This window comes from Cupressus sempervirens, unplaced genomic scaffold, assembly GCF_028749045.1.
Source record: "Cupressus sempervirens isolate cs-2001-9-10 unplaced genomic scaffold, ASM2874904v1 CseChr00s100002_01, whole genome shotgun sequence".
In the NCBI taxonomy this organism is placed as follows: domain Eukaryota; kingdom Viridiplantae; phylum Streptophyta; class Pinopsida; order Cupressales; family Cupressaceae; genus Cupressus; species Cupressus sempervirens.
Window position 1 is genome coordinate 299,973 of NW_028322206.1, and position 8,530 is coordinate 308,502.

Genomic DNA, 8,530 nt, shown 5'->3' on the forward strand with positions numbered 1-8,530 from the left:
TTAGCTACATATAATAGACACATAGTATAATCTCCCTTGAACCTTTCTACTAAAAGTACTCAATGATCTATCTGTACCAACTTGATCTTTCTGTTGTTCTTCTATTAGATACCATAGAAAATCAGTATGTTGACATCAATGAAAAACATAGTCATGAATGTAACATATGATCATGATAATGATTTAATCATGTTTCTACGATACTCCCCCATTGGAATATCATCAAAATTAATGCTTTCAACAATAATGCATGCCAAGCATAACATGTCATATAGTGCATGTAGAGTGAGATACTTAGTACATGCCAAGTAAAAAGTTAGTGTTGAGTCACTCAAGTGTTGACTAGTCAGTATGTACTAAGTAACTTAGATGTCAAGTGACAACATTGAAGTTGTAGTTGATGCCAAGCATTGGAGACTTCAGATTCTAAGAAAAATAGTTTTGACAAAGTTGTATGTAATGTCACAAACTACTATGTAAACCATTTTGGAGTCCACTTAAGGATTGTTTTGTGATCCTAGATTATAAGAATGAATATTAATTAAGAATCCCCATGTAGTAAATGCAACCAATCAGTTAAAGGGATAAATTGAGTGGCTAGATGGATGAATTAAAATAATTGATTTATACCTAACCCTAAGTCACTTAGGCATTCTTAAGGAGGAAAAACCCTAAAACATGGAATGTGAGCAAAGAGAGAAATATGCATGCACAAATAGAGTATTCATGGTGGCTAAGGAGTTGTGAATTGAGATACATTGCAAAATAAATTAGAGGAGAACAAAGGAAAGGAGTTAGAGGACATAAATGAAACATCTAATCAAAGAGGATCAAGTACACACCAGGAAAGAGGTGATTTGTTATCTAGCAGTAGAGTGCCAACCACAGGATCATTGCTGAGACATTCTAGCAGGTGAATCAGTTAAATCACTTAATAGAGTAGTCTTAACAGGCTATTTTAAATCCTTTAATAGGGTTCTTACTTCATTGTAAGTTGAAGTCCTTTAACTAGGAATAGTTTTAACAGGGTGTTGAAATCCTTTAATAGGGTAAGATCTAACAATCTTGTAAGCCTTTAACATGGCAAACCTTTCATAGGGTAGATAATGTTTCATGATCAAACATTGTAACCTTCATTGGATACACTTTATTACTACAGTAGTGAAGATTTATGGGTATCATCCCCACCCCAGTTTTACCTTCTCATTGGAGGGTTTCTGGGTAATCATATCTTGTGTCATATGTGTGAATGTTTATTTATTTTCATGTCATGGATGTATATCCTTAATTTGGTATTTTAGTTTACATAAAGATTGTGAGATGGATGTGTGGTGAATGATTTTATGGTCAAATTTTTGAAGGACTGATTCACCCCCCCTCTCAAAGTTTACTTTCCCTATTATATTTCCAATAGTTTGATCATAAACACATGAGTATGACTAATTGTGAAGCTAATAGAGAAATCTTGTAGAGATGATGTTGATGTTGATAAGTGAATCTAAGAAGAAAGATTAAGTTTTATTGAGAAGAGTGGATTGATTGCTTCAAGGGTCTCCAAGTGAATCAAGATTAGAGATGAAAGTGAACAACTTTTTAGCTAGTCAATGCAAGGACCAAATAGAGATCTAAACCAGCAAAGTGAGTTGTAATCACACAAATGAAAACCTATTATTTTCTTTCTATTTATTGTAAATAGTTGTTATTGAAATCCTTTTAATAGAGGTTGACCTAATAGTCATTTGAAGACTTAATAGTCTATATAAATCTGTCAACTCATTCCATAATTTGTTTGGCATAAACCAATTAGATTCCTTCCTCATTTTGATCCTACAAACATTAAGTCTCATAGGTGGGCACACCGGGTCTCGCCTAGGGCTTGATAGAAAAAATAGAAAAATGGAGAAAATGACTCCAAAAAACATATTTACAATGTATATACAATGATCTTTTTGATTTTAAAGGGCCATAATGGTTCATCCAGTGGAATTCAATCTAGATCCATTTTTGTACAATCTACTCTATCAAAACCAGTAAACAAAGCTATGAAAAATAAATGTATTACTCTTATCAAAATGAATATTGAAACTAACAAAGAACACACCAAGTTAACTATCAATAAGTAATTTCTAAAAATTTATTAAAGATTCTTAGATCAATCCATGGATATAAAGATGATTGAGTTGCAAGATTTAGAATTTAGAATTTAGAATTTCGGTATTAGATTCAACCCTTCCCATTTAAATCTTATGTATACAGAAGTTTATTGGCAAGCATCTGATAAATTCCAATATCGTAATGTTTTAACATTCATCACAGAGAATTTAGATATACAATCCACAGGCACGAAGAAGACAAGGAATAGAGAGATTGCGTAAATAATCAACGATCAACACACAAGACCCTACCTGATCCTGATGCTAATATACAATCTCCAGGAACTGTATAAGAATTCGCTCCTCTCAATCACCTTCCTCTGGAACACTTTCTTGGTATCAGCTTTCTAAAATTCGCTTCCAAAAATTGTCTCCCAAAAATTCCCGTCCAGATTCCTCTATCTCAAAAATGAACCCCCAAAGTTGTGATAAGCAATTTCTCCTCAATCCGGAGCACTAATTGTGCGTTTACCCGAGAAGACTCTTTGCACAACTCAGTTAACTCCAATTTAACTTTTATTATCTTTTCTTATTCTTTTGCATTCAACTTTCATGCACATTAAGTTGAATTATTAAATAACTTTATTTAAAATTTCACTTGACTTCAATTCTTGATTAATTTATTACTTTAAATCTTATGTGCACTTTTAAGAAATTAAAATAACATTATTAATTTTTATAATTTAATCTTTTAATTTAATTCTTAAATTTAACTCATGTTTAGATCATGCGATCTAGAATTCTTAATAAATTAATATCTTTCAACTTTTAATTTATTTTAGAACTTAATTGATAAAATATTTAATTAATTTAAATAACAATAATATTTAGCATTTATTTAAAAATGAACTCCAAATATATTATTATTAAATTAAATAAATATTATCCTGTTCTAAATATATCTTGAACTTTAATCTCCAACTTTAATTCTTTTATTTAATTAATTAATTAATTAATTAAATATAAAGATATCATAATAATTCTTTATTAAATTAAATCATTAATTAGTCTTTTTAATTAGACTTAATTAATAGAAAAATACACCAAGGACTCATAAAGCAACATACGAAAACCCACCATAGAAAAATACATACCAAATCAAACAAAAGGGTTATAATCACAAAATTACATCATTTGATGCATTTGGAGGGTACTTAACTCAAATATTTGTCCTAATTATTAATTAGGACAATTGGCTAAAGGGTTTAGGATTTAGACTTAAGAGCTTATCTCCCCTCTCTTACCATTGAGACAGTGCGATAGGGTACGCTCATCCTGACAATTCAGGGAAGTCGATACCCGGTACCTGCAACCTGCATAAAATCCACGCATGTACAAACACAATATTCTAAGCTAAACAGACAATGGCAGGAAGTGGTGCATCGTGTAGATCCCGTCTAGCAGGTGACTACGACTCCCTTCCTTAACCATATCAGAAACACCATACATAAATAAAATAGCACGCACACCATACACATGTAGTATGGGGTAAGTATCCATAAGAAGCACATGGAATAATAAACTATCTAACTAATCATCATCGATAACTGAAACCATTGAATAATCATCATACATGCATGAAATATAGAGTACCAAGTAATCTCATCATATAATAAACTGAGTGTAAACATCATTTGATAATCTCTAAAATAATAATACTAATCATCAAACATAAATTGGCCTAAAAGAGTTTGGCAATCATATCATAAATGTAGCTCAAAAATGTAAACTAGGGGCAGGCACTACAATTCCCTATTTATAGAGAGCAGTTTAGAGACATAGTACTTGAGAAGAAATTTTTGATGTTTGTATTATATCTTCTAACAAAGATATAATATGGAGATGTATGGTTAGCCAGTGACATAAGATAGTCTGATGATGCCATTAGCAAATGCGCAAGCCCTAGTATCACACATGTGAAAAGTTGTATAGACTATGAGATGACAGTTTTATTGTAATGATGAATGAATGAATTATATTATAATTAATTGGGAAAGCTTCAAGGCCAACTCAAGGAATTATTTTGAAGATATGGTATCAGAAAAATATGTTTTCCTTGTTTGTTGTTGGTGTAAATAAGTATTTACTTATTACACTTACTTAAGTTTACTTAGGTTAATGTATTATTTAATTATTTTGCATTATTTAAATATTTTTATTTTTAAGACACTTAGGAGTTTGCACACCTTTTGAGTTGTCATGTATACAACATAGGAGTACACAACTCTATTTTAGCACATGGTGCCTACAATACTATTTTACGTGTCACACCCTTGTAGGCTTATCCTCTCATCACCGCACTTACTTTCGTGCTTAATAGAGGATAACCTGTATCTGGTGGACATGTGCTTGGTTGTATGACTTATCATGGTGCTGATTACAAGGCATTCTAGATGTATCTCAGAGGCCTTTATATACAGGCACTCCTAGTGTACTTTTACATTACATTGCATGAATTATGACATATTGAATACATTGTCATTCTGATCATACTCTCTCTCTCTCTTTGGTCTATTGTATGCTTGTGTTTGAGTTCTTGGTTCCTGGGTGAATTTTTCCCTTAGGAAAATTCTTACATGGTATCAGAGTAACTTGGAGATTTTCTCATCACATAGCCGTTCCAGACCACGCTTGCTTCATCACCTTAGCTCAAATATGGAGTGCTACTAAAATTGGTAGTGTCCAGTGATAGATCTGAACTTGCCATTACATTTAAAATGTTGAACCGGTGAAAATCAACTATAAACTTGGCTACCTTGGCTTAAAATTGACTGTGAGGCAAATTTTTTTTGCAAATTGGAACTTGGAGGCCCTGATTTGTACAACGGGTATGGTCATTTCAGTATTTTAATTTCTCTGCAATTTAATTTTCATCAAATTTGAAGAAATTTTTTCGCCTACCCAATAGAGAAATTTTTTTAGCAAACCCGAGCAGTGACACCCCAGATCTGCCATTTGGAGTATATTTATTTTGTTGCAGGGCTGCTCTATTTTTTTTAGAAGCAGCCGTACCATTAATTCGCAGAGGACATCACATATTCCCAGTGAAAATATCTGTTATTGGTCACACTATATATGGTGGATGCAATAATATCCCCCACCTCCGAAGCCCCTTCAAAGACTGGTGTCAGTTCTTCTATTAAGACTCCGTGACCTTTTCCTTTTACACAGCTTATAAGCTGCTACCACCTTCAATGTGGGATTAAACCAAGCCTCTGGCACATTTTTAATCTCCAGCCTATGTTTTCAGATTTCTCGGAGGCAACTGCATGAAATTTCAGCACGTTGTGTCAAGTCTTCCGCCCCCTTTGAGAGATTCCTTGGCGCAGTGGAGATTCTAGCAAGCCCAACAAGTTTTGGGACTCAGTGCAATCTAAATTCACATTTTTTGGCAAGTTTTTTAAACCTTTGACGACGCTAACAGAGAATCCTGAGGACATCCACAAAGATTCTGACATTGCTGTTTACACGATTCCCGATAGCAGATCGATCTCCAACCTATCTAACCTCCTGCCCGCAATTTTGCATTTTTGACGCAAATTTAAAATTTGGTGTAGTTTCCACTGAACGATACCATTTTTTGACAGACTGGTGGGTTTTTCAGTTTTGAATTGTGGTCCTTTTTTTCTTCGAGCAACGCAAAGGGTTGTCGACACTACCCAATAGCACTTTGACACGTGGACAGTGCTCTGTAGCGTGTGGCCCACCTGCCACGATTGCATACCCAACCACGTAGGTTTTTTGCAGACCAACTGCATAGCGACACATCACCACCCAGTACTGCCACATTGCTACATGAAAATTGGTCCAGCCTAGTGCCACATCATTATACAAATTTTTCCATACAGTACGAACATGCCAAGTCACTGCCACATCAGCACAAGGTGCAGAATTGTTGCTGAAATCAGCAGAACATGGTGTTAAAATTGATGGCCATTTGACCATCAAAACTAGGTGTTTTATAACTGTAGTGATGACCATTTGACCATCAAATTTAGACTACAAGTTTTCCTTCCAAACCCCTCTCTAGATTGATTTTCAGTTTGGCAGCCTGACTTTGTGAGCCCATATCTCGGACATCTGAACTCTGATTTAGGTGCAATTTTTTTAAAATTAGGTAGAATTTCCTAAATTTTCTAGTGGTGGTGTTGTTTTCTAGTTTTGGTCCATAAATTTTGCATAAATTGCATTTTTTGGTGACTGTACCTACATAATCCTGTATTTTGCAACTTTAGAAGCTCCATACGGGCACATCTGGTCACTTTTTCAGGTTCTATTTTTTTTGAAAGTGCATTTTTTTCATCTACTTTCCAGATCTAAGGTTAGATTCTAAGGTTTTGTGGACAAATTTCTCACTTTTAGAATTAGGCCTTCTTCGGCATTGTAAAGCTTTGATTCTTTTTTCAAATTGTTGTAAAACTAAGCTACAGTGCTTAAGTGATAGATTTTAGCCTCATAAGGTAGTTGTAAAAGCAAAATCAAAAAATCCACTTTGTTCATTTTGACAAGTGGCCCATTGTAAACGCACTGCTTATAAAGTGCCAACAACAACTTTTTTGTGGGGGTCTTTTGATTGAGTGAAAAGGGGGGGTGTGTATTGTGTTTTTTTTGTGTCTCTCTATTGTGCTCTTTTCATTTTTGCATCATGGGTTTTAAATTTCCTCCTCTAACTTCACAAAACTATTCTACATGGAAAGATATTGCATAGAGTAGATTAATGGAAAAATGATATAGTCTTTATGTTGATGGTACAATTACTAAACCTACTGATGCTAAAGAACTCATTGATTGGAAAATTCAAGACCAACAGGCTTTAGGAGTTATCAAGAGTTGTGTACATGGGGATCTTCTCTTTCACATTAAAAATTGTTCAAACTCTAAAGAAGCTTGGGACAAACTTGAACAGTTGTATGGTAAAGTGGATGAAGAAAAGAGATTTCAGATTGAAGATGATCTACTTCTCTTGGATCCTAAGAATTATGACACAATTCATGATTACATCATCAAAGTCAATGAGTATAGGGCACTTCTCAAAGATTGTGGAAATCCCATGAAGGATGACAAGTTGATTCATCACATCTTGAAGAAATTACCCTCTGAATATGCCAACTTTGTTTCGAGTTTTAATACTCACAAGTTGACTATGAGATCTACTTACCAGAAGCCTTCATTTGATGGATTTGCAGACATGTTCATTGTTGAACAATCTCACTTGGTGGATTTTGGACTTCTCAAGTCATCTAAGACCAAAGCCTTAGTGGCTAGTGATGATCACAAATCAAGTCAAGGGGGGAAAAGCAACAACAACAAGAAGTAGTGGAAGTAGAAAACACAATCTGAGACACAACAATCCTCCTCTCAACAAGGCAGTTCTTCTTCAAACAAGAAGGGAAGAAATGAAAAGAAGGATAAACTCTTTTTTGCATATTGCAGAAAGAAAAATCATGATGAGCATCATTGCAAGACAAAAAGAAATGATGAGTTAGAAAATCTAATCAAGAAGAACAAGATTCAAGTGCCAGGTACTTCCAAGGATTTTACTCCAACCTCTTCCAAAGGTAAAGGTCAAGCACTTATGGAAAATTCAAGTTCTTCTTCGGAATGGATACTTGACTCAGGTGCTTCTTACCACATGGATTCTTCAAAGGAAGATTTTTCTTCATTGAAGCAGTCAAAGGTGCCACACATCTTCATGGGAGATGATACTAAGATGCAAGTTGAAGGGAAAGGACATGTGGAAATGGAAGATGGGGAATTCAAAGATGTTCTCTACGTTCCAAATCTAAGTTCCAATCTCCTATCAGTTTACCAAATCACTCACCTTGGAGATGGTCATAAGGTTGAGTTCCTTCTAGATTCAGTGATGGTGCGAAGTCTTAAAGATGATTCATTGGTAGCAGTGGGGAAAGTTAATGATGACAAGAGGTTATACCCCTTCTCCCACTTTGTGCCTAAGAGTCCTTCCCAAGCCTTGTTAACTCACTCTACTTCAAACATCAACCTATGGCATAAGCGGTTTGGTCATCTTGACTTCTGCTCTCTTCAGCATCTTTGCTCTAAACATATGGTCAAAGGTCTACCTAATATCAGCTTTTCTAAGGGAGAGTGTTCATCTTGTTTAGTCGATATAAATCTCAAGGAGAAGTATGATAAAGGGAAGTCATCTTGAGCTCTAGTTGTTCTCCAGCTAGTTCACATGGTATTAGCAGGACCCTTTGCAGTGACTTCAGTCAGCCAAGGCCACTACATACTCACATTTATTGACGACTTTTTGAGATTCACTTGGGTCTTCTTCCTTCATCACAAGCATGAAGTGGTTCATAAGCTTCAAGACTTCAAGACTCATGTTGAACACAAGTCAAGGAAAACTATCAAAG